Raw genomic sequence first — 27,475 nt, forward strand, 5'->3', positions numbered from 1 at the left:
ATCTACTTTTTAACTTTTAACTGTTTTATTGTTTTTACTCAATGACACATTCATTGAAGTATGCCAGAGCTAAAATCTATGAACTATTGATCCTTTTTATCTCTGTCCTGCTTTCAGAAGCCATTTTTCTGCTAGGAAAGTGTTTTATAGGTGGAATTTCTTATCAGTGAGGGTCACACTGTAGTCACTTCCTGTCTGAGTCAGGACTGAATCAGCCACTTACATACCTGATATTTAACTCTTTCAGGCAGAGAAAGAAAAAAAGGAACACAGCATAGTTATTTGTGTGCTAGGCACTGTACATACACATGTCTATCTCATCATGTCACATGTCACCTCGGGTATCCGATTCCTTTAACCACTCTTTCTGTGAAAAACCATTTGCAAACTGTTGCCAGAATCTCTTATCTCTTCTCATCCTGATGTCACACGCCATTATTGCTGCGCACCCAATTGACCTCGTCGCCCCACGATTTTCAGCTTACTCGATTAATACATTCAACTGCATTTCAGCCTGCAATCAATCAAACTGTTGATCAGGCATGTTTGTTGCAGCTTCAGTTTCCAACAGATTCAATAACACTTATCGAATCAGATGGTGATTGGCCGCAAAATCACTAGATGTATGGTCACCTTAAAGAGAATCTGTATTGTTAAAATCGCACAAAAGTAAACATACCAGTGCGTTAGGGGACATCTCCTATTACCCTCTGTCACAATTTCGCCGCTCCCCGCCGCATTAAAAGTGGTTAAAAACAGTTTTAAAAAGTTTGTTTGTAAACAAACAAAATGGCCACCAAAACAGGAAGTAGGTTGATGTACAGTATGTCCACACATAGAAAATACATCCATACACAAGCAGGCTGTATACACCCTTCCTTTTGAATCTCAAGAGATCATTTGTGTGTTTCTTTCCCCCTGCAGTTCTCGTGCACTGAAGTTTCAGGCTGCTCGTTTCTTCCTGCAAACAGCTTTGCCCTTGTCTGTAATTCCTCACTATGTGAAAGCCCAGCCAGCTCAGAGGAGATTTATCCAGCTTGTAAAAGATAAGAGAGAAGCTGCTCTAATCTAAATAACACACAGGCAGTGTGCATAGAGGGGCCTGGAAGGGGGAGTTCATCACAGAACCACAACACTGAAGAACTTGGCAGCCTTCCAGACACAGGCTGACAAGTCTGACAAGAGAGAGATAAGTTGATTTATTACAGAGACTGTGATAGTACAAAGTGCTGCAGTAAGCCAGAACACATTAGAATAGCTTTTGGAACTTGTAGGATGATAAAAAACAGGATGCAATTTTTGTTACGGTGTCTCTTTAAGGCCCTGTTCACAGTGGTCATTCGCATTTCAGAATAATTCTGCATGATTGTCAACTCACTGCCCATTCAATTCTATGAGCCTGTTCACAGTGCTGCATTGTTAGGATCACATTATTCTAACTCGTTGCATGCAGCCTTTGTATTATAGCCTACGTCCAGTCTCCATTGCAGTTCACACACATTATAACCAGGGGCATCCTGCAACTGACCACTGTGAACTTAGGTTAGTCATAGAAACAATGACACAAATTGCTTGACTAACAGATCCAACAATATTATCACCCTGAGGAACAGAAGAGAGAAGCCTCCCGTAAGTAAGTGAACGTTTGTTTTTCCCCCAAAAAGCTGCGCTACTTACCAACCTCCCTGAAGCTACGTACACACATACGACAACGATCGTTTGTTGTGAATGACAAACGAACTTTTAATTGACGAAAGAACGACCTAAGTAAAGTTAGCAACTATTGCGCTTGCGCATAAAAATGAAGAGTTCCATGGAGAAATAGCAAAATGTGCATGGCAAGCCGAGTACGAACGACCGTTTCTAACGATGTACTACTTTTGCAAACGATCGTTGTCGGAAAAAATGCGCCAAGCTAGATCGTTCGTTTCTAACAATCTAGCTCGTCCGTCGTTAGACTTAATGGTCGTTGACTGTTTTTTTTTAAATGATCGTCGTTTGAAACGATCGGGGACCGATAGTTTCAAACGACTATAGTCACATGTGTGTACGCACCTAGGCCTGGAACCCACTAGCAGTGATTTTCTGAGCACTTTGTGATTTGAAAAGCTCTTGCTAATGTAATGCTATGGGTGTGATCCCACTAGCGGGATGTGATTTTATAAAAATCCCCCATAGCATTGCATTAGCAAGAGCTTTTTCAAATCACTAGCGATTAGAAAAAGGCTTCTAGAGGGTTTGAGCCCTAAAATGGAGATTTGTTTTTATTTGTTTTTTAAAATTTGGTGCTCATTGCTCAGGTAGGCTCCAAACAAAAAAAAATGCTACCTGATTCAGAGGGCTGAGCGAATCAGGTAGCCGCCAAAACCGACGCTCCCGTGGGCCACACTGGTCCACTTTCACTTTCATGACCTCTCGGTCACGACGCTGAAATGGGAGATTCATTCTCTCATCCAGCGCGCAGGGAGGCGGGGGAGAGGCAGGGGGCGTGGCCAGGGAGAGAGAGCTACCCAATGGCAGCTCTGAAAACCCTGCAGGAATTCCCCCGGTGGGAAATTTGAACAGAGAAACTGTTTTTACCTGTGTTAACCTCTGAGATGGTGACAAATACTGTTGCCAAACTCGGGGGTCTATAGCGCGACGGTGGGGGGGGGGGGGGGGGGGGGGCAGAGAGCAGGAGTGTGGGGAAACAGAGGCATGTTATGAGGAAGAGAAAATGCCTCTGTCCCATCTGCACACCTCGGGTTCTCTTTATCATCATAAAAAAAAAAAAAAAATATATATATATATATATATATATATATATATATATATATATATATATCTTTCTATCTATCTATAATGTCAATACTCCAATGTCTAGCTCCGATTACACAATAAATTTGAACAAAGAAGTAAATGTTTCCTCCAAATGAAACAAAGCTACAAAATATAACCACAACAATAAAAAAAACCCATAGACCTATATCCATCAACGGAACCAATTTCATGATTCATGAAATTGTTTAAGCTATTCCTTATAGAATGTGCTCAGGATTTTTGACTGATGTCTGTAATATCAACGTAATGGCTCGGAAGAATCTCGCCTACCTGAGCCATGAGCAAGCGAAAAAGCCGCTTTTGTTTTATTACATTTTTTGTTTTGGCCCTTTGTTCTGCATTACACTTGTTCTTTTTTATCTCTTCTGAAATGGTGATCGTATGTTCTTTTATTTTTTTGCTGTTGTTGAAATTAATTTCTAAATGCAAAAGTTTGGCAAATACATGAAAGCTTTCAGAGACACCATTTTTTTTGGCGGGCACAATTTCTACCTGATCCAAATGCTTCCAAAACATGACTGGAACAAAACAAAAACAAAAGCCTGTTTCTGGCATCGTTCAGTCTACCCGCTCTGATCCCTTCTCCAAGTTGGCATCGTCCCTTCTGGCGCCAAATTACCGGTTTCTTTTTTATGCAGCTGGAACTTTTGTTTGCTGCTTTTCTTTTAGCCATTTCCACGTTTTTTTTTCTTCTTAGTGCACATTGTGCAAAATAAGAACTATTTAGAATTATTGCTGATATTTGAATTTAGTGCTGTTTGTTATCCTATTTGTTTTAATTATTTATTTTTAATTAGTTACTTGTTTTGAGTAGTTCAATTTACACATCTACCTATACAGTGGGTTGCAAAAGTATTCGGCCCCCTTGACGTTTTCCATATTCTGTCACATTACTGCCCCAAACATGAATCAATGTTATTGGAATTCCAGGTGAAAGACCAATACAAAGTGGTGTACACATGAGAAGTGGAATGAAAATCATACATGATTCCAAACATTTTTTTACAAATCAATAACTGCAAAGTGGGGTGTGCGTAATTATTCAGCCCCCTGAGTCAATACTTTGTAGAACCACCTTTTGCTGCAATTACAGCTGCCAGTCTTTTAGGGTATGTCTCTACCAGCTTTGCACATCTAGAGACTGAAATCCTTGCCCATTCCTCTTTGCAAAACAGCTCCAGCTCAGTCAGATTAGATGGACAGCGTTTGTGAACAGCAGTTTTCAGATTTTACCACAGATTCTCGATTGGATTTAGATCTGGACTTTGACTGGGCCATTCTTTTTTTTTTTTTTTTTTTATTTTTTTATTTTTTTTTTAAACTCAGCACACAGACCCAAGTTCATGGGTAGTCAGTCATATGTGGCATTGGCAATACTCCTTTCTTGCCATGCCCCTAAACTGAGTTGTGTGGTCATCATAGTTTGGTAGTAGCTATTTACAAGCCTCATCGATCTTCCTTTTCCCACCCTACCTCCCAATGAGCGACTGCTGCTGAGCCTAGTATTTTTTCACTATCCTTCTCAAAAACACATCCTACACACATACAACCACACCCTCTTACACATGTCCCTCTCTTCTCCCCAGTCACTCTCTTTCAAATAAACTAACTAAGGTTAGTTGTGAGGCTTCTCCATACTTCTTCAAGATTATCTGCATGCCCCGGCCCCGCATTCTTACACAGTTCATCCATCCCAACAAACCATTCCCTTGTATCCAAAGTGGTCGGGTTTTTCCAGTTATTAGCAATAATACTTTTGGCCACTATTGTGCCGTATTCTTTGATCAGTAAGTGTCCGGGACTTCCTTTTTTTTTTCTTTTTTTTGTGTCTATGAAACTAAAAATTGCTTCTTCTAGTGTAAGCTCAAATTTTTCTTTTAGTAATCTCTCAGCCAGGAGGCAAATATCATCCCAGAATTTTTTGACTACCGGGCACCACCACCACATGTGTAGGTTATCTCCATCCCCCTGTCCACATCTCCAGCACAACACCCTGCGTCTTGCAAATTTGCTAATACGGTGTGGTGTGATATACCATCTACCAATTGTTTTAAATTGTATCAATTGAAGCCTTGGGTCTTGAATTTTAAAATTATTTGCCCATATTTGTGGCCAAGACCCTTCCAGACTCGACCCCAGCTCTCTTTCCCATTTCTTACAATATGCCGGAAGATCCTGGCCATAATCAGACGCACAGATATCTGAATATAGACTAGAGATTGATTTGTTCATTTTTTTCCCCAAATAAAGATGTTTTTCGAAATTATTCAGTTCCATCCTTTGGGCAGACAGTGAAGTCCATTTTCGAGTAAAACTATGGATCTGAGCAGAGCCCCATAAACTAATCTCATTATTATCTTCAAAAATTGATTTAATTCCCAGCACACGACTACCTCTGATATCAATGAAGCGTGTTTCTCGACTTATATTATGCTTGCCAAACCAGGCTGGGTCAAGACCTGGGGGGAAGTCTGGATTATCTCGCAAGGTTGTCAGGGGAGATAACCCCATATTCTCCTGCCATTTTTTAATTATCCAGAGCAATGACTTTAGAGTTGGTTTAATCAGCGGATGTGACGATAAGTTATATACCCTATTAATGTTTTTAGGAATCCAGGTAAAAACAAGATCCAAGTCGGATTCCTCCTCCTCCAGCCAAGGCCAAATCCTATTATTTGTATCAGAGGTAATCTCTATTTTCCATTCTAGGATTCTAGGATTCTTGTCAAATGTATGCTTCTATAGTAATTATATAAATTTGGGGCAGCCAGTCCGCCCTGATTTTTCCTTTTCATAATCAGTTTGTAGTTTATTCTACGCTTAGTGTTGCTCCAAATAAAGTTCTGAAATATCTTGTGCCAGTTCTGGAACCATGCAGTAGGGATGGCTATCGGTAAACTCTGCAACAAAAAAATAAGTTTGGGGAGGATCAGCATTTTAATGATTCCAATCCTACCTATTATATTGAAACATGGGCGGTCCCGGGATCTCAGTTTATTTTTACTTTCATCTATTATTTTTAAAAAGTTACTCTTAAAAAGTAAGTCCAGGTTACTCGTAAGATTAATGCCTAAATATTTAATCGAATAATTATTACATCTAAATTCACTAGTTTGTTTTATCTCTTCTATAAGTTTCATAGAGCAACCTATATTTAATATCTCAGTTTTCTCTTTATTCAGTTTAAAATTTGAGTATTTTGCAAAAAGACTAAACTTATCCCGACATTTTATAGTCGAGCCAAGTGGATCCGTCAGGGTCAAAAGTAGATCATCGGCATAAGCCAATATCTTCATTTCGCCTTGTTTCGTTTTGATGCCTCTAATTTCATTATTTGACTGGGCCATTCTAACACATGGATATGTTTTGTTTTAAACCATTCTATTGTTGCCCTGGCTTTATGTGTAGGGTCCTTGTCCTGCTGGAAAGTGATCCTCAAGTCTCAAGTCTTTTGCAGTCTCCAAGAGGTTTTCTTCCAAGTTTGCCCTGTATTTGGCTCCATCCATCTTCCCATCCACTCTGACCAGCTTCCCTGTCCCTGCTGAAGAGAAGCACCCCCAGAGCATGATGCTGCCACCACCATATTTGACAGTGGGGATGGTGTGTTCAGAGTGATGTGCAGAGTTAGTTTTCCGCCACACATAGCGTTTTGCATTTTGGCCAAAAAGTTCAATTTTGGTCTCATCTGACCAGAGCACCTTCTTCCACATGGTTGCTGTGTCCCCCACATGGCTTGTGGCAAACTGCAAACAGGACTTCTAATGCTTTCTGTTAACAATGGCTTTCTTCTTGCCACTCTTCCATAAAGGCCAACTTTGTACAGTGCATGACTTATAGTTGTCCTATGGACAGAGTCTCCCACCTGAGCTGTAGATCTCTGCAGCTCGTCCAGAGTCACCATGGGCCTCTTGACTGCATTTCTGATCAGCGCTCTCCTTGTTCGGCCTGTGAGTTTAGGTGGACGGTCTTGTCTTGGTAGGTTTACAGTTGTGCCAATATGGGCAACTGACTGCACTCAGATCAAAGGGGGCCAAATAATTACGCACACCCCACTTTGCAGTTATTTATTTGTAAAAAATGTTTGGAATGATGTATGATTTTCGTTCCACTTTTCACGTGTACATCACTTTGTGTTGGTCTTTCATGTGGAATTCCAATAAAATTGATTCATGTTTGTGGCAGTAATGTGACAAAATGTGGAAAACTTTGAAATTTAGCTGACTGGACGGGGCACTGTGAGCAGAAGTGGTGTGATGTGTACTATGGAATATGGATGCAAAGCTAAAGTTATTTTAGCACGGAAAATGCTATTTTCGATTTCAAGAAAAGGTTTGCAAGAATACATTGTATGAGCTGGTGCACACCAAGAGCACTTGTGAGTGCTTTTAACCACTTGAGGACCACAGTGCTAAACCCCCCTAAAGACCAGTCTATTTTTTTAAATAGGCCCCTGCAGCTTTAAGGCCTCGCTGCAGGCCTTAACGCTGCACAACACAGCACCTTCTGTCAGGTGAGTAAATTCTTTTTTTGCGTTATTTTCTGCTGAAATGCTGCCCACATTGCGTTTATTTTCTAGTGAAATGTTGCCCAATTTGCATTTTGTTTTCTGCTGAAATGCTGCCCACATTGCGTTTATTTCCTGGTGTCTGGGGTAACTGTTGCTGCATTTATTATTTAATGGTCATAGTTGGCTATATTTGCTGCTTTGGGGTTACGGTTACAAACTGCCCATACAATGTCATGGCCACGCCCATTTATATAATTTTTTTTTAGGTGAATACTGGCCCATACTGAAGTGACACTGCTGACACTGTGAAGTGGCTGCAGAAGTGGAGAGAGCCAGAGAGGCATTTAAAAGAATCATATTTTTAATCAATAAAACACATTGATCGTTGGAAAAATCAAGTTGTTTGCTTTGAAAATTAAATGGTGTGTAGTGGAGTTTGATAAAATAATCTACAGCATTTTTCTACATATAAGACACACTTTATCCACCCCAGATATGGGAAGAAAAAGTCTTATATGCCAAATACAGGGAGTTCCCAACTTACAAACGCCCGCTAATGCAAGCCGCCAACCTGTGACAATGCTGGGGACTCCCTGCATTGTCCCCATGTCTCCTCCGCTCCCCCTTGTGTTTTCCTCCACTCCTGATGACACAGCAGAAACCCCAATGTGGGCGGCAGTGAAGGAGAGGTCTCTGATGGCCGCGAGCTCTGATGGATTAGCTGAGCCATGCTGCTGATGATTTAATTTATTCAGGGGAGTGAAGGACTCATGGGGGACAGGGAGGGACACATGGGAACAGAAGGGAAATATAAGGGACACCTGGGGACACATGGGGCCAGAAGGGGACAAATGGGGACACATGGGGACAGAACGGGACACTTGGGAACAGACGAGGACAGAGAAGGGCACATTATGAACACATGACGGGCAGAAGGGGACACATAGGCGACACAGGAGGACACAAGGGGACCCCAGAGGAAACATAAAGGACACAGGAGGACACATGAGACACAAGGTGGATCTAATAATTGGGGAAAAATACCTACAAGACGCTCCTGAACCATGGATGCACCAGGTTTAATATATTTTTCCCCTGGTTTTTGCCCTCTAAGTATGAAGTACTGCTCCTCCCCATGGTAGTCTATTTGCCCCGAATGTGGCAAATAGACTGCAACGGCACTTTTATTTGGCCTGAAGAAGTGGGCATGGTCCCACGAAACGCATTGCCTGTGCTTAATTTTCAAATAAATTTTTCCTTACCTAAAGTGAGCCTGTGAGGTTAGCCACCTCATCTTTTTTATTGATTTTAGAGTGATTATATATCAATGGGCGCCTCTTTACTTTCTTCTATTTTGCCCTCTAAAACTAGGCGTGTCTTGTGGTCCGGAGCGTTTTATATGCCGAAAAATACAGTAATAGATCAAATCTTACAAAAAAGAACATTTAAATACATTGAATTGTATATGTCCACCCTTATAATAATTATTTAACTGATCTACACCTAGTAATATTAGATTTCAGCAAGATTTCACAGTCTTTGGGACTTCTTCTCTTCCACCAGTCTGGGCACAGCCCCCCCCCCCCCCCCCCAGCAGTGACACAAAGTCTGCAGTGACAGTCCAATCACACTCAAGGACAGGAAGTCAGTGACCATCTCTCCAGGTGACACACAGACAACTGGAAAAACCCAAAATGAGTTTCTAATTGATTTTCACTCTCTCACAAGCTAAAATACCTTTTTGTCTCGTAGTCTGGCTGTGCGCCATTAGATAATGATTCTACCTTTTGGTGAGGAAGGAGCCCGAGCTGCCTGAGGAACTCATCTCTCTAATAACTATGGTAACTATTACTAAAAATGTATTCTGCCGGCTCCCGTGTAAGGTGCCTATAATAAGGCTGAAAGAAAAGAAGAAGAGGAGAGCTTATTTTTAAAGCACCATATCTGACAGTGGTAAGGGCTCCTCCAAACAGCACAGTCTGTCTTGGCTGAGCTCCAGTAACAAGGTAGGCAGAAGCATTCCACAAATAGTTGCAACTCTGACTTTCTCATTATTTAACTCAGTGAAACGCCATATACAAAAAAACTGAGGGGCTCATTATATTCCCAAGTGGGAGAAAATGTCTCGGCTCACATTGTCGCGAATCCAACCAACACCACAGATACTGCAGGATTGCAGCACAGGTAATAGATTCTGCTGGATCACAGTGCAGGTAACAATAGATTCTGCAGGATTGCAGCACAGGTAATAGATTCTGCTGGATCGCAGTGCAGGTAACAATATATGCTGCTGGATCGCAGTGCAGGTAACAATAGATGTTGCAGGATTGCAGTGCAGGTAACAATAGATGCTGCTGGATCGCAGTGCAGGTAACATTAGATGCTGCAGGATTGCAGTGCAGGTAACAATAGATGCTGCAGGATCGCATTGCAGGTAATAGACGCTGCTGGATTACAGTGCAGGTAACAATAGATGCTGCAGGATCGCAGTGCAGGTAACAATAGATGCTGCAGGATCGCAGTGCAGGTAACACTAGATGTTGCAGGATTGCAGTGCAGGTAACAATAGATGCTGCAGGATTGCAGTGCAGGTAACAATAGATGCTGCAGGATCGCAGTGCAGGTAATAATATATGCTGCTGGATTGCAGTGCAGGTAACAATAGATGTTGCAGGATCGCAGTGCAGGTAACAATAGATGCTGCAGGATCGCAGTGCAGGTAACAATAGATGCTGCTGCATCGCATTGCAGGTAATAATAGATGCTGCTGGATCGCATTGCAGGTAATAGACGCTGCTGGATTACAGTGCAGGTAATAGAGGCTACAGGAACGCAGTGCAGGTAACAATAGATGCTGCAGGATCGCAGTGCAGGTAACAATAGACGCTGCTGGATCGCAGTGCAGGTAACAATAGACGCTGCAGGATCGCAGTGCAGGTAACAATAGATGCTGCAGGATTGCAGTGCAGGTAACAATAGATGCTGCTGGATCGCAGTGCAGGTAACAATAGATGCTGCAGGATCGCAGTGCAGGTAACAATAGATGCTGCAGGATTGCAGTGCAGGTAACAATAGATGCTGCAGGATCGCAGTGCAGGTAACAATATATGCTGCAGGATCACAGTGCAGGTAACAATAGATGCTGCAGGATCGCAGTGCAGGTAACAATAGATGCTGCAGGATCGCAGTGCAGGTAACAATAGATGCTGCAGGATTGCAGTGCAGGTAACAATAGATGCTGCAGGATCGCAGTGCAGGTAACAATAGATGCTGCTGGATCACAGTGCAGGTAACAATAGATGCTGCAGGATCGCAGTGCAGGTAACAATAGATGCTGCAGGATTGCAGTGCAGGTAACAATAGATGCTGCAGGATCGCAGTGCAGGTAACAATATATGCTGCTGGATCACAGTGCAGGTAACAATAGATGCTGCAGGATCGCAGTGCAGGTAACAATAGACGCTGCTGGATCGCAGTGCAGGTAACAATAGATGCTGCTGGATCGCAGTGCAGGTAACAATAGATGCTGCAGGATCGCAGTGCAGGTAACAATAGATGCTGCAGGATCGCAGTGCAGGTAATAGACGCTGCAGGATCGCAGTGCAGGTAACAATAGATGCTGGGGTTAAGGGTAGGCACCTCCAGGGGGGGGGGGGTAGGTTCCACTGGGGGGTGTTAAGGTTAGGCACCACTGTGTGGGGTGTCTTAGGTTTAGGCACCACAGGGGGGGGTTCCTAGGGTTAGACACCACAAGGGGGGGGGGGGTTCCTAGGGTTAGACACCACATGGGGGGTCTTAGAGTTAGGCACAACCAGGGGAGTTTTAGGGTTAAGCTCCACCAGAGGGGTCTCAGGGCCCATTCACACTTGAGCGTTTTGCCGGCGATTTTGGCAATACGCTCAAACGTTAGCGCTTTTCAAAGCGCTAGGATAGTAAAATCGCTGCAAATTGCCCCAAAACGCTAAACGCAAACGCGTAGCCTGCACCATTTACAGGTGATTTCCCGGCGATCACGTTTAAGTGCTATAGAAGGGCAAAACGCGATCACTAAAAATCGCCAGGCGTGAATGGTGATTTTTTTTTTGCCATTAATCCCCAAAAAATGCCAGAGCCAAACCCTAGCAAAATCGCCAGCGTGTTGCGATCGGCAAGTGCGAGTGGACCCTTAGAGTTAGGCACCACCGGGGGGGGGGGGGGGGGGTTCTGTATGAGAGCAGGGCTAGGTTAAACTGTAATTTTGAATTGTGAAATGGTTTTCAAAGTAAATATCTTTTTTATTTTCATTTACCGTCTGTTTTAAAACAGTACTTTCCATTTACATGCAGGGATGCTCGGATGTGCCCTATCCACGAATTCGGAAATCCGCGTGGTTGCAAAAAAAAATCCGCATTCGGCCCCGCCGCATGCGGATTTTCGTCCGCGTCCACGCAACCACGCGGATTTTTTCCCGTGAATGGCGTAATCACGCGCGGATTCACGCCCGGAGGCGGATTTTCTTTTAACGTTAATAACAAAGCCCCCATACATGCTACAGTCCCCCAAATAGCATGGATTATCGAGGTGATAAGGGGCAACATAACTTCAACATAAAAAATTCCCCAAAAAATTTTTTTTCTAGAGAAAATGGATGTTAAAGTGAAATCAACACTTTAAATGGGGCTATTAATTGGTAATAAGTGGTTTTAAAAAGGGATATACGCGTTAAGCAGTCAAAGAGGTGAAGGCGAGTTCCAATGGCACTTGGTAGCGAAGGTACCGCTGGAGGAGGATGAGTGGCTGACGCCAAAAAGGCTCCAGAGAGGTTTTTGTAATTTTTTTTTTGGTTTTTTTGCAGCAATTAGCAATGACATCGCAGCAGAGTTGTCAGTGGACACGGGCAGTGTGAACGCAGAGTGCAGTGGTGGTAGCGACTGAGTCAGGAGAAGGACTATGCAGGCGGTCAGTTCAGCAGCACAGAAGGACCACGGCAACATACTGGTGGTAGTAGTAGCAGCACAGCGTCATAGTGCTGGCCAAAAAATTAAATGCACCAGGCGACCCGGGCAGTGTGAACGCAGAGTGTAGTAGCGACTGAGTCAGGAGGACAAAGCGGGCGGTCATTTCAGCAGCAGCAGCACAGTAGTAGTAGCACAGCGTCATAGTGCTGGCCAAAAAATTAAATGCACCCGGCGACCCGGGCAGTGTGCACGCAGAGTGTAGTAGCGACTGAGTCAGGAGGACAAAGCGGGCGGTCAGTTCAGCAGCAGCAGCACAGTAGTAGTAGCACAGCGTCATAGTGCTGGCCAAAAAATTAAATGCACCCGGCGACCCGGGCAGTGTGAACGCAGAGTGTAGTAGCGACTGAGTCAGGAGGACAAAGCGGGCGGTCAGTTCAGCAGCAGCAGCACAGTAGTAGTAGCACAGCGTCATAGTGCTGGCCAAAAAATTAAATGCACCTGGCGACCCGGGCAGTGTGAACGCAGAGTGTAGTAGCGACTGAGTCAGGAGGACAAAGCGGGCGGTCAGTTCAGCAGCAGCAGCACAGTAGTAGTAGCACAGCGTCATAGTGCTGGCCAAAAAATTAAATGCACCCGGCGACCCGGGCAGTGTGAACGCAGAGTGTAGTAGCGACTGAGTCAGGAGGACAAAGCGGGCGGTCAGTTCAGCAGCAGCAGCAGCACAGTAGTAGTAGCACAGCGTCATAGTGCTGGCCAAAAAATTAAATGCACCCGGCGACCCGGGCAGTGTGAACGCAGAGTGTAGTAGCGACTGAGTCAGGAGGACAAAGCGGGCGGTCAGTTCAGCAGCAGCAGCACAGTAGTAGTAGCACAGCGTCATAGTGCTGGCCAAAAAATTAAATGCACCCGGTGACCCGGGCAGTGTGAACGCAGAGTGTAGTAGCGACTGAGTCAGGAGGACAAAGCGGGCGGTCAGTTCAGCAGCTCAGAAGGAGGACCATGGCAACTTACTGGTAGTAGTACCATAACACCAAAAAATTAACCAAGGTAGGCACTAGGCAGGTAGTAAATGTCTTTATAAAGGCAGGCATAGTTAACAACAGCACATGCAGCAGCCACTTCATGTCCCCCTGTGTCCGACAATAGGGGCCAGAAACTCACCTTCCACCCAAGCCTGGTTGATTTTCAGGAAGGTGAGTTTGTCCACAGAGGCGTGGGAGAGCCGAGAGCGCTTCTCTGTGACCACGCCACCGGCCGCACTAAAGCATCTCTCTGAGAGGACACTGGAAGGAGGGCAGGATAGGAGTTCCAGGGCGTACTGGGAAAGCTCGCTCCAGATGTCCAGTCTCTTGACCCAGTACTCCAAGGGGTCCACGGGGCTGTCGGTGTCATTGAGCCCGCTGGATGACCCCATATAGTCAGACACCATGGTGGTCAGTCGTTGCTTGTGCTGGTTGGTGGTGGATGCTGTGGCGGGCACCTCTGTTCTGGGCTGCTGCACTGCATACAGGCTCTTGCTTAGGCTCTTCAGGTCTCCGGGGCGCCAGTTGCTGCTACTGCTGCTGGTGGTTGTTGTTGTGCTGCTAGTGGCAATGGCAGGCACCTCTTGCTGGCTTGGCAGAGCAGTTACAGTGGGGGTGGAAGGCTGGGGGAATGCTTCCAGTAGTCTGCGCACAAGGGCCTCCTTCAACTCCCTTGTGCGTTGCTCGGTGGTGGATGGCGTCATTAAGTCTCCCAGCTTCCCCTTCAGACGGGGATCAAGCATCAAGGTAATCCAGATGTCCTCCCTTGAACGCATCTGGATCACCCGGGGGTCCCTGCGAAGGCAGCGCAACATGTGCACAGCCAGAGCCGGGACAAGGTCCTCCAGCACCCAAGGCTGAGACACCAAAGTGCGCCCCTCCATCCCTGCCACCCGAGCCATCAAACACTGATTGCTATTAGACTAAGAGGTGCCACAGGTCCCACAACCTCCCCAACACCTCAATATCTAGTTATCTGGCTTGCAGTCACTGCCATGTATCCCCTTTTCTTATTTCTTTCTGCTTCAAACACAATTAGGAATGACAGCTGAATGAATTCTGCGCCCCCTCCTACACTGCGCCCTGAGGCTGGAGCCTCTCCAGCCTATGCCTCGGCCCGGCCCTGTGCACAGCCATGGGAAACAAGTGGGCCCTGCCAGCAAGATCTTCCTCGTCCTCGCCATTGTCCCATAACGCATGCCTGTCCTCTTCCTGTGCCATGTCGTTGTCCTCCTCAAACCGCCATCCACGTACAACGCCTGCTGCACTCTGCTCCTCCTCCTCCTCCTCATTCAGGTTAGGGACCTCCAACTCTTCCACTACCTGCTGTGAGCCCTCCTCTGAGCTGGACTGTGCTGCCATCTGCTCCTGTTCTTCCAACTGCCTCAGGGCTTCATCCCCACGCTCAATTAAATTGTCCATTGCCTGCTCCAGTAGACAAACCAAGGGCACCCACTGGCACACAGAGGCCCGCTCCTCACTGACCATCTTGGTTGCCTCCAGGAAGGGACTCAGCACCAGGCATACTTGCTGCATCAGTGTCCACTGAGTGGCAGTAATCATGGGGACTTGCTGGTTGCTGGGGACACTTGGGTCTCGCATGTAGGCTCTAAGAGCCAGCCTGTGCTGACACAGCCGCTCCAACATGGCCAGAGTCGAATTCCAGCGAACTGGCATGTCGATGATCATCCGGTGTTGTGGCCTTCCATACTGCTGCTGTAAGGTGGACAAAAGTGCAGAGGCAGTGGCTGACAGGCGGAAAAAGCGTACCACCGCCCGGGCATCCTGCAGCAGCTCGCTCATCCCCTGGTAGGTGCGCAAGAAGCGCTGCACCACAAGATTGAGCACGTGGGCCAAGCAGGGGATGTGCTGGAGGTTTCCCTGCTGCACTGCTGCCACCAGGTTGGCCCCGTTATCGGCTGCCACATACCCCACTTCCAGGCCTCTGGGGGTCAGCCACCTCCGCTCCTGCTTCCTGAGGGCGGCCAGGACGTTGGTGGCCGTAAGCCTCTCCTTCCCCAGGGTCACCAATTTTAAAAGGGCTTGGCAGTGCCGAGGCTTGGCGCTGCTGCTGCCGAGGCGGGCTTGCTTTCCGGGTGCTGAGGGAGTGTCGTGACAGGACCCTTCTGCATCCCCCCTGATCCCGCGTGGTGGCACCACTAGCTGGGCTGATGCGCTCTTGTCCTCCCTCCCTTCCATCAGTGTCACCCAGTGGGCCGTAAAGGACAGGTAGCGACCTGTCCCAAATCTGCTACTCCACGAGTCCATGGTCACGTGGACCCGCTTGCCCACAGAGTAGTCCAGGGAACGGGCCACGTTTTCCACCGCAAACTTGTGGAGTGCTGGGATCGCGCTCCTGCTGAAATAGTGGCGACTGGGGACTTGCCACTCGGGGATGCCAAATTGGAGCAGCGTCCGCATGGCGCTCCCCTCCTGCACCAGGGAGTAGGGAAGCAGCTGTGATGCCATGGCCCGGGCCAGCAAGCCATTTAGTTTGCGGATCCGCCTGTGGCTTGGAGGCAGAGGTTTGGTCAGACCCTGAAAGGTGTCGCTCAGCAGGGTCTGACGACGCTGGGATGCAGGGGAGACAGAGGAGAGAGACGAACACTGGCTGCCAGCCTCAATGTCTGTGTCCTGAGCAGCCGAGGTGGAAGAGCGCTTGCGTGCTACTACTGCTGCTGCTGTGGGGGATTCACGACCCTGAGGGAGGGAGGATGCTGCTGCGCTGGTGGGCCTTCTGCTCTCAGGAACCCCTGCCAGCAGTGCCTGCTTCCTCTTAAAGTCCGCATACTCGCGGCAGTGGCGGCTTCTCAGGTGGCCCTGGAGGGATGAGGTACCCATCTTGCTCAGACTTTTCCCACGGCTCAATCTTTTGCTGCATAACCTGCACACCGCATACCTTTTGTCATCAGTACATTCCTCAAAGCAATCCCACACTGGTGACTTTAATTTACTGCGGCCCCCACTAGCAGAGGGTGCAGCGGAGCAATGTGTGGTAGTAGTTGCCGGGGGTTGCATGGTGGTGGTGCCGGCTGAAGCAGTGTCCTGTCTACTTCCTCCACGCCCACTGCTGCCGATGCCCCTGCCCCTGCCTGACATATGGCGATATCCTTGCCTAGGCCGAGGTGACTCGTCATCCTGCTCTGACCATTCTTCCACGGACTCAGCAGGCTGCACATAGTTAGGGTCCACAACGTCATCATCAGCAGCATCATCATAATCCAGCTCTTCCTCTAACTCCCCCGCCTCCTCTTCTGTCCCTACATCCCCAGACACAGACCCCTCTTCTTCATCACCAGAACTCAACAACGCTTGTGATTGTGGCCCGATCTCAATCTCTGCCACATCAGTCCCCAGTAAGTCCTGTGCTTCTTGCATCAGCAGGTTCCCAGATGCCGGACTGAGGGACAGAACGCTGTCATCCTGGGAGGGATGCTGACCAGTGGGTGCTGGGGTGGATGTCACAACGAGCGTGGGATGTTGGCTGCTGCTGCTACTGCTTGGAGTGGTGCTCACAGTAGAGGTCTGGGAGGAAGTCATGATGTCCATGAGTACGTCAGGTTCCATTTGCTCAACCACCACACGGGGACCAGAAACGTTAAAATATTTGGACAATGGCGTCCGCTGACTCGGCCCAGGCTTTGCTGCCCCCTTTTCTGCTGCATCACGACCACGTACAGCTGGGCGTCCTCTCCCTGGACGTGGAGCAGTCCCAGAAGTGGCTGAGGCAATTGAACTCCCTTTCCTCTCACCCCGCGAAACCCTGCCAGACATGTTGCTAGTAATGAATCACTGGATGCAGTGGGCACAGTACAAGGTCACTGAAGGATGCAGTGGGCACAGCACAAGGTCACTGAAGGATGCAGTGGGCACAGCAGTGGGCACTGGATATACAACTAGGTCACTGAAGGATGCAGTGGCCACAGTACAAGGTCACTGAAGGATGCAGTGGGCACAGTACAAGGTCACTGAAGGATGCAGTGGGCACAGTACAAGGTCACTGAAGGATGCAGTGGCCACAGTACAAGGTCACTGAAGAATGCAGTGGGCACAGCAGTGGGCACTGGATATACAACTAGGTCACTGAAGGATGCAGTGGGCACAGTACAAGGTCACTGAAGGATGCAGTGGGCACAGCAGTGGGCACTGGATAAACAACTAGGTCACTGAAGGATGCAGTGGCCACAGTACAAGGTCACTGAAGGATGCAGTGGGCACAGCAGTGGGCACTGGATATACAACTAGGTCACTGAAGGATGCAGTGGCCACAGTACAAGGTCACTGAAGGATGCAGTGGGCACAGTACAAGGTCACTGAAGGATGCAGTGGGCACAGTACAAGGTCACTGAAGGATGCAGTGGCCACAGTACAAGGTCACTGAAGAATGCAGTGGGCACAGCAGTGGGCACTGGATATACAACTAGGTCACTGAAGGATGCAGTGGGCACAGTACAAGGTCACTGAAGGATGCAGTGGGCACAGCAGTGGGCACTGGATATACAACTAGGTCACTGAAGGATGCAGTGGCCACAGTACAAGGTCACTGAAGGATGCAGTGGGCACAGCAGTGGGCACTGGATATACAACTAGGTCACTGAAGGATGCAGTGGGCACACAAGGATGTCACACTGTGTAATGAGATGCTCATATGCCAGCGAGCGAGCGAGCAGTGGGCACTGGGCACGGCACAAGATCACTGACAGAATGAATGAACAGCGCTGGCAGAGAGTGGCGGCGCTGGCGGTGTGACTGGCTGCCTGCAAATAGTACAAGTGTATAACTGTCACTGGAATATACAAGTGAACACTGCAGCTGCACTAACCTGCCTGCCTGCACTCTACACGCAGATAATCCCCACTCCCATTACACTGCAGCACTGAACCTGCCTGCACAGCACTACACACAGTTAAATAATCACTAGACTCCCACACTCCCACTACACTACACTGACTACAACTAACTACAGCAATCACTCACTGACTAGCTAACTGTGTACAGTATAAGAGCAGTGTTAGCAAAAAAAACGCTTTGTTTTTAACACAATAAATGCACTTGCTCAAACAACAATGGCCTGGAGATAATCCTCTCAGCACCACAGTCTAGTAGCAAGGACAGAGCTTTTCCATCATGGCCGCCGCTTTATATTCAGGAGGGGAGGGCATAGCTCCCCTCCTGTGATTGGTTGCTAGGGCCTGGCTGGGGCACTCTGATTGGCCTGCAATGTGTCACTTCCGCATAGTTTGACGCATTTCCGCAAACCACGACTTCAGCCCCGGGTTTCACGAGCGTGAATGCGGATTTCTGTCCGCATTCACGCGAAGCCGAAGTAGATTTTCGTGGTTGAAAATCTATTCACGGATTTTCGTGTCCGAGGCGGAATGCGTCAAAATGGTCGTGAATCCACGCGTAAGCGTGATCACGACCTGGCGGTGAGCACCACTGTTTACATGTTTTCAGCTTTACTTTGCGCCTACTTGAAAACAATCTTTATCATTTTTTAACATTTTGACTTCACCCTGCAGCCATTTTTCCTTGCGCCTCTATTTCGTGCACGCTGATGATGGTCCCATACCAGGCAATGTATTTTGTACTTACGTTTCTGGATGTTCTGACTGTCCTGTTCATGTGCTATGTACTTATTGTCCGCACTATAGTCTGTATCATACCCCATACAGCCCCCCGGAATACAAAGGTGCCTTATAAAGAAATATGACTAATAATAAGTCGGCGGTCAGAAGCTGATCTCTCTGGACAATCGCCCTGCACTGATTACTGATGAGGTATAAATTACAATATCATTACACAGTGAGGAAGCTATCTGCACTTTAATCATACCACTTCTATTGATTACAGGTCCGCAAGACTCCACATCAAAGATGTTTTCAGAAGAATGTAACGCTAAGCATTCTATACGGCGAATGAGCCCTCGGGGTCAGCACGAAAAGTCGGAATTCTTCAGGGACGCGAGCAGTTTTCACTTAATTAACTAAAGGTTTAATAGAAGTTTGGAGGAATCTATAGCTTAAATATAAAACCCAATTAATTAGTCTGCCAAAAAGAGACGTTTCAATTGCAGTCACAATACTTCAGTTTTAAATTGCTGGCAGTGGCTTCTGAAATCACTGAAATTATCGCAGCAAGCCTTCCCTGGAGGATATCTCTTCTTTAACCTCATGTTTGATGGCAGCGAGGTTGCCTTATGTAGGTTCTCATGACCAGAGATGGACCATGAGATGCCAATTACCTCATGTTTGATGGCAGCGAGGTTGCCTTATGGAGGTTCTCATGACCAGAGATGGACCATGAGATGCCAATTACCTCATGTTTGATGGCAGCGAGGTTGCCTTATGGAGGTTCTCATGGCCAGAGATGGTCCAAGAGATGCCAATAAGCTCATCTTTGATGGCAGCGAGGTTGCCTTATGGAGGCTCTCATGACCAGACATGGTCCATGACATGAGATGCCAATTACCTAAAGTTTGATGGCAGCGAGGTTGCCTTATGGAGGTTCTCATGGCCAGAGATGGTCCAAGAGATGCCAATAAGCTCATGTTTGATGGCAGCGAGGTTGCCTCATGGAGGTTCTCATGACCAGGGATGGTCCATGAGATGCCAATTACCTCATGTTTGATGGCAGTGAGGTTGCCTTATGGAGGTTCTCATGACCAGAGATGGTCCATGAGATGCCAATAACCTCATGTTTGATGGCAGTGAGGTTGCCTTATGGAGGTTCTCATGACCAGAGATGGTCCATGAGATGCCAATAACCTCATGTTTGATGGCAGTGAGGTTGCCTTATGTAGGTTCTCATGACTAGAGATGGTCCATGAAATGCCAGCAATCCTGCTTGTATGTAAATTGTATGCAGATTGTATAAAGCTTAGTCTCAGATCAATGCAATTCAGTACACAGTAGGGAGAAATGGCAGCACATACAAAACCAGGCTGCACCGTGACCTGATTGACTTAACAACAAGAGGTGTGCACTGCAGAGCCTCTTAAAGGCATAAATGCACCCAATTGCATCTAAAAAAAAGCTTTACAAATTACACTAATGGAGGATGTTAGCTTCCAAAACATTTTGCATGCAAAAAAATGTCATACTAACTAGACACGTTCACCGCAGTGAGGTTATTATATTGGAAGGGACCCTAACCTCTATGCAACAATTTTGTTACTGAAATTGTTGATTGACGATCTCTCATTGAGAAGCTCACGTTGACAACCTCTATTTTAGGGATGACCAAACTAATTGTTCAAGTTGCGCGTCAAAGCGAATTGGCCACAAATTTACAAAATGTTATATTTTTGTGAATTGCATTGAAGTCAAAGGAATGAATTTCTGCAGTTAATCACAAAGCCCCCATGGCTGCTATAAATCACAAAATTAGCTAGTTAGGATGAATAGTGGGGACACGTCTTGTTTGTTTGTTTGTTTAAAGTTTTTTTTTTTTTCGTTCCATAGATATTGCAGGTTTACACAATCTGTATCGTTTTTTAAGATTTCGGCTGCACCCATTTTTCCTTGCACCCTTCACCCCTGCATTGCAGCAGAATGCATTGCCAGCTGCACAGCTGACTCCACATCTGTACAGGCCGACCCAGCAATGTCCCCAAGGAGATCAGGTCTTGATCTGTCAAAGGTGTGTACGCACCTTCCGAAGCACACACAATGTTTACTGGTCACGCAGGTCTGCAGAGTTTGATTACCACAATGTGAAAATGCATACAGTTCTGGTTTTACATCTGAGGAGCCTATAGGCACGGAAGCTTAGGCACAGAAGCACCGCTGCCCTAAACCCCACCCCTTGACACAGGCCACACACCCTCACACACACCCCATAGACATTCAGTTGTGCTACCCCCCCACAGAGTCAGATGTGCCAGCTACAGGTTCCCCAGTATAGATTAGACTGGTATAGGTGCCCCAAAATAGATGTTCCAGGTATAGTTGTACCAATATGAGTTAGCCAGCTATATGTGCCCCCAGTATAGGTAGCCATCTATGGGTGTCCCAGTATAGGTTAGCCAGCTGTAGGTGCCCCAGTATAGGTAGATAGGCATTGCTGCCTCCCGTATGGGTTAGCCGGGCATAGGTGCCTCCAGCATAGGCTATAGCTGCATAGATTAGCCAGCCATAGGTTCCCCAGTATAGGCTAGCCAGCCATAGGTTCCCTTGTAAAGGTTAGCCAGCCATAGGTTCCCCAGTATAGGTTAGCCAGCTATAGATGCCCCAGTATAGGTTAGCCAGCTATAGGTGCCCCAGTATAGGTAAGCCAGCTATAGGTGCCCCAGTATAGGTAAGCCAGCTATAGGTGCCCCAGTATAGGTAGATAGGCATAGCTGCCCCCAGTATAAGTTAGCCAGGCATAGGTGCCTCCAGCATAGGCTATAGCAGCAGAGATTAGCCAGCCATAGGTTCTCAAGTATAGGTTAGCCAGCCATAGGTTCCCTTGTATGGGTTAGCCAGCCATAGGTTCCCCAGTATAGGTTAACCAGCTATAGGTACCTCCAGTATAGGTTAGCCAGCTATAGATGCCCCAGTATAGGTTAGCCAGCTATAGGTGCCCTAGTATAGGTAAGCCAGCTATAGGTGCCCCAGTATAGGTAAGCCAGCTATAGGTGCCCCAGTATAGGTAGATAGGCATAGCTGCCCCCAGTATAAGTTAGCCAGGCATAGGTGCCTCCAGCATAGGCTATAGCAGCATAGATTAGCCAGCCATAGGTTCCCCAGTATAGGCTAGCCAGCCATAGGTTCCCTTGTAAAGGTTAGCCAGCCATAGGTTCACCAGTATAGGTTAGCCAGCTATAGATGCCCAGTATAGGTTGGCCAGCTATAGGTACCCCAGTATAGGTAAGCCAGCTATAGGTGCCCCAGTATAGGTAGATAGGCATAGCTGCCCCCAGTATAAGTTAGCCAGGCATAGGTGCCTCCAGCATAGGCTGTAGCAGCACAGATTAGCCAGCCATAGGTTCCCCAGTATAGGTTAGCCAGCCATAGGTTCCCCAGTATAGATTAGCCAGCTATAGGTACCTCCAGTGTAGGTTAGCCAGCCATAGGTTCCCTAGTATAGGTTAGCCAGCTATAGATGCCCCAGTATAGGTTAGACAGCTATAGGTACCTCCAGTGTAGGTTATCCAGCCATAGGTTCCCCAGTATAAGTTAGCCAGCCATAGGTTCCCCAGTATAGGTTAGCCAGCCATAGGTTCCCCAGTATAGATTAGCCAGCTATAGGTGCCTCAGTGTTTGGAGACGGTGCTGGACGCACTGCCGCTGCTGAATGGTCATCATTGCTGGGACGTTGGGAGCCGGTGAGTCACTCTCTTCTAATAACCACTCCATTCTCACTCTGCAGAGGGAGGGAGGGGGAAGGAAAGGGAGCAGAGGGGGCACTTTGGCGCGCCCAAAGAGCCACATTTTATACATGGGCCACCTGTAGGTAAATCCGGCCCTGAATGCATGCAAAAACACATTCATGATTTTCTATGGTGCAGCTGCATTTTCAGGAGCCGTCTGTGATATTTCATAATGTTCACAAATAGATACAACCTGGATTACTTCCCCGCACAATGCCTGCGTTTCCTCAGTGAACTCACCGGCTACTGTACAAAACAGCATTCGCTAAATATCAGAGAAAACACACATATCGTGCGGCAGAACGCTTGCGGGGAATGGCCTGCGGCTCCCACCGAGACAAGTGTGATCCCTCCCTCATAGTTGTGCGCATGTTCAGTTATATATGCTGGATTTATATAACCCCAAACATATTTCTGTAACACCTGCTTGGAAATATATCGTAGTTACATTTCACACATAATATGTATTTATATGAGGTAATACAAATAACATTCCAGGACAACAACTGAGAAGAATAATGTTGGACTCATAGAGGCCAGCAGAACCCAAAAAAAAGGCATTTTTACCTTGGGACTCTGTGAGGTTTTTATTGCTTTCCGTGTCACGTATCTGACATGAAATGCATCATTCTTTGCCAAAGGAACAAAAACTTTTCATGAGAAAGGTGGTATTACAGTTAAGTTGCCAGTTAAGTGTTGCATCCATAAAATATCTGTTTTTAATGTTAGATAAATGTAGCATAAAAAAGAGATTGAACTCTCTGTTAGGCTTCACTCACATGTAAAATCACAGTCGCTGAGGCCAACATCTTGCAATTTTGTGAGTGTTTATTTTAGTGCCTCCTGGCACTTACCTGGGTGCTACGAGTTCTTGTAAAAGCGCTTTTCTAAGTGCTTTACAGAGGGATTTGTTTTTTCACGTACTGGAGCAAGTCAGGAAGTGAACTCTTACCAGGAAAAGAATAAATACAATGTATTTATTCTTAAAAGCGCTCAGGCCTCTTTCACATCTATCAAGGCGTGCAGGAGCCGTTTCCTGCACGCGTTATATGCCCTGCGGCTCTTCGTCTGGAATCTGCGGTGCGACGCGACGCAATCAGCGGCAGCAGCTATTAATTGAACCCGATGGAAAACGCCGACTCCCCAGCGGATCGACACTCCCGGGTGCGTCGGAACCGTGACGCACCGAACTGCAGCGTCGGGTGTGAAAGGTAAAATGAAAGTCTATAGATTGTAAGCTCACAAGGACAGGGCTCTCTCCCCCTTTTGTGTCTTGGAAATCATTATACATTTTATTCATCATGTTACTTTTATCACGGTCATTACCACTTCTGTAGTTTGTACTCTGTATGCTGTATCATTTTTTGTATTTTGTTACTAATTATGTATCTTGTATATTGGTGTACACCATTGTCTGTATTATTATGTACCCCATGTTTGTTTCTTACTTTGTACAGCGCCACGGAATATGTTGGCGCTTTATAATTCAATAATAATAAAAAGTCTATGGACTTTCATTTTACCTTGGTTAATGCAAAGAACTGCCTTTGTGTTGCGAAGCTCTGGTATGAAAGAGCCCTCAGGAAATCGCTATACAAAGCACTTTTTCAAGCAATTGACGATTTCCCTATACTTTCCATTGAGGCAAATCACCTCCAAAAACCCTACAGGCAGCAGTTTTAGCGGATCGGAATCGAACTGCTCAGATGTGAACACTCTCATAGGGAATCATTGCACAAGCGCTTTTAGGGCGATTTTGAAAATCGCCGACGCTTAAAAAATGGCAAAAACACCCTAGATGTGAAAGAGCCCTTAAAGAGAACCTGAACTGAAAATACAAAGTCAAACTAACCATACACAGGTCATACTAACCTCCTGTGTAGTCTACTCATCAATCTCTTTCTCCTCTCATGCGTCCCATTTGTCCACTATGATCAATGGAATTCTGTGTCCTCCATTTTGAAAATGGCCATTACCCCATAACAGCTTCCTGGTCAGCACACTGTTATACTGTAATATCGCCCTCTTGAGCCATAGGGAAACATGGGCGTTACCTTGCACATTCAGTTGTAACTGACAGCATCTGGTACATTTCAGTTCTGACAAAATCTTGTCAGAACTGGAAGGGATCACTGTAAGAAGAAAATGGTGAGCTTCTCAGAGGAACTGGCGGTGAGGTTAGTATGTAATATTCATTTGCAGCTACGTCATGTGTTTATTTTAAATAATTTGCCTTGTTTCAGGTTCCCTTTAAGGTTTTTTTTTTGTTGTTGTTGTTGTTTTAATCTTAAAGTGTACCCTAAGTGACATGTGACATGATGAGATAGGCATGTGACACGTACAGTGCCTAGCACACAAATAACTAAGCTGTGTTTATTTTCTTCTTATTCTGCCTGAAAGAGTTAAACTTCAGGCATGCAAGTTTCTGTCTTGTCAGACTCTTGTTGGACTACTGTGTAATCCTCACTCATAAGGAATTACAGCCTTAAAACTTTCCTAGCATAGAACAGCTTCATAGTGCAGGGGATCGATAACACAGTTCAAAAGTTCATGTATTTTAGCTCTGGGACACTTAATAGATTGCCATTCAGCAGAGACAGTAACACATTAAATACACTTTGTAAATATGTAAACATAAAATAAAAAATAAAAAAAAATATCTAAAAAAGTAATTTTTTGGAGTAAATGAAGTACTGGGCGGAGGCACCCAAAAGGTATAAAACAGTTAAATGCAGTCTAAAGGCCCGTACACACACCGGACTGGAGGCAACGACGGGTCCGTCATCACCTCCCGCTGGGTGGGCGTTCCAACGACAGTCCGGCGTGTGTACGCACTGTCGGCGGACTGATACGGCTGTTTCTCCCGGTGGATCGCTCAGAAGCAGCCATATCAGTCCGCCGACAGTGCGTACACACGCCGGACTGTCGTTGGAACGCCCACCCAGCGGGAGGTGACGACAGACCCGTCGTTGCCTCCAGTCCGGCGTGTGTACGGACCTTAGAAGGAGAGGTGATATTAACGTACTTTATTTGTCTTGTTGGTTTCTGGTGCTCTGTAAATATCATCAGGATCTCACCTGTCACATTTTTAGGAGTAGAAGGATAGATTCAGTTGTTTATCCCATCAGTTTATTTTCCCCTCGGGTTCCCTTTAAGAACATCTTTGGATTTCCTGGGGACACGAAGTGAGGCATTTTTTCAGACAGGACACAGAAATCAGGTAGAGATTGAATCACCCAGCCCTGCCTAGAAGGAGCACAGTGTTTGTGTATATTATGAGTACGTTTGTTCAAGTAACCATTCATCCCTTTCTATCTCGGCCAATGTGTATCTATTGCTAGTATTACAGTACATACGGACACTCTGATCCCAGTGTGATCCCACTTTACTGTATATAGTGGGTGGTCACTACTTGGGAGCAAATTCAGTTTAAAAGCCCACATATAGAGGAGCAATCAAAAAATTGCCTGACAAATTATTGTATGTAACATTTATTACCGTGATGGCTATATCAGCTTGTGTCCGTTCTAGCTATATGTGTTTTCTCTTAAAGGGAACCTTAACTGGCAGGGAAAAATAAATTCACTTACCTGGGGGCTTTCCCAAGCCTCCTGCAGCCGTCCTGTGCCCGCGCCGGTCCTTCGGTGCCCTCCGGTCTCCCTCCGCCGCTAAGTTTCGTTTTCGGACGACTGCCAGTCGCCCTCGAGCAAAGCGTCCTCTTCTTCCGCATTCCCCGTCGTAAAGAGCCGTAAAGCGCGTCCGCATGACGCCAAACGCGTCATGCGGACGCGCTTTACGGCTCTTTACGACGAGGAATGCGGAAGAAGAGGACGCTTTGCCCGAGGACGACTGGTAGTCGTCCGAAAACGAAACTTAGCGGCGGAGGGAGACCGGAGGGCACCGAAGGACCGGCGCGGGCACAGGACGGCTGCAGGAGGCTTGGGAAAGCCCCCGGGTAAGTGAATTTATTTTTCCCCGCCAGTTAAGGTTCCCTTTAAATATGTTTTATGCATTTATAATAAAATATATGTTTTTAATGTTAGATAATCTGACTCTATTATATAGGTTGAAAAAAAAACAACATTTTGTAAAAAATAATACCTTTTAATGGCTAACTAATAGAGTTAAATGATGCAAGCTTTCTGGAACCTAGTCCCCTTCTTCAGGCATATTTCCAGATGTAAGCTGAAGTAAAACACTGATGCAGATAAATGGTAAGCACGAAGATGACAGTTGTGCTGGTTACTGTTTATCCGTTGGGTGTCAGGTGATCAGCAGGCTGGAGCCAGTGAGTTAGTGCAACCATACATGAAATCCAGCAGGTTTCTGAAGATCATGAAGCCAAATCAATCATGTTACATAAGGTGTCATGAATCCTGTTCCACAATTTAAACCTTCTGTTAATGTCTTGAACATTTTCATAAATTTGTACTCAGAAATTTTTCTTGATTGATCATTTTTGAAGTTACCCTTAAGAACAAGTATTTTTAGATCTTGCATGCTGTGTCCTGGTTCACAGAAGTGTTGGCCCACTGGTGTATCCATTTTACCCTCATTAATTTTAAAGCGGTGATGGTTCATTCTTGTGCACAGTTTTTGTCCGGTTTCTCCTATATAGATTCCTCTTGAGGGGAATTTCATGCAGCGTATCATGTATACAACATTGGATGACTCGCAGGAAAATTGGTCTTGCATTTGAGGATATTTCTGTGAGTTTGGTATTTGTATTTGGCTTGTGCACAAGATATAAGGGCAGGTTTCACACCTTGCGTTAGTGCAGGGTAATGTGCCTGGAGTTTCTGGTGTAGATAATGCACTTCTGATAATCATTTGT

General features: G+C 46.3%; 1 long non-coding RNA gene across 2 annotated transcripts in view; it reads right to left on the bottom strand.

The window, feature by feature from the left end:
• LOC137528024 (uncharacterized) overlaps positions 1–26,879 on the bottom strand; it is a 45,466-nt gene extending 18,587 nt beyond the window's left edge. For both annotated transcript variants that reach the window (XR_011023257.1, XR_011023258.1), the window contains exons 1-2: positions 26,743–26,879; positions 25,719–25,813 (exon numbers count right to left, since the gene is read on the bottom strand). This is a non-coding gene — a long non-coding RNA (uncharacterized lncRNA). The remainder of the gene's footprint in view (positions 1–25,718; positions 25,814–26,742) is intronic.
• Between the last annotated feature and the right edge of the window lie 596 nt (positions 26,880–27,475).

The sequence above is a fragment of the Hyperolius riggenbachi genome, chromosome 8 (assembly GCF_040937935.1).
Source record: "Hyperolius riggenbachi isolate aHypRig1 chromosome 8, aHypRig1.pri, whole genome shotgun sequence".
Classification (NCBI taxonomy): domain Eukaryota; kingdom Metazoa; phylum Chordata; class Amphibia; order Anura; family Hyperoliidae; genus Hyperolius; species Hyperolius riggenbachi.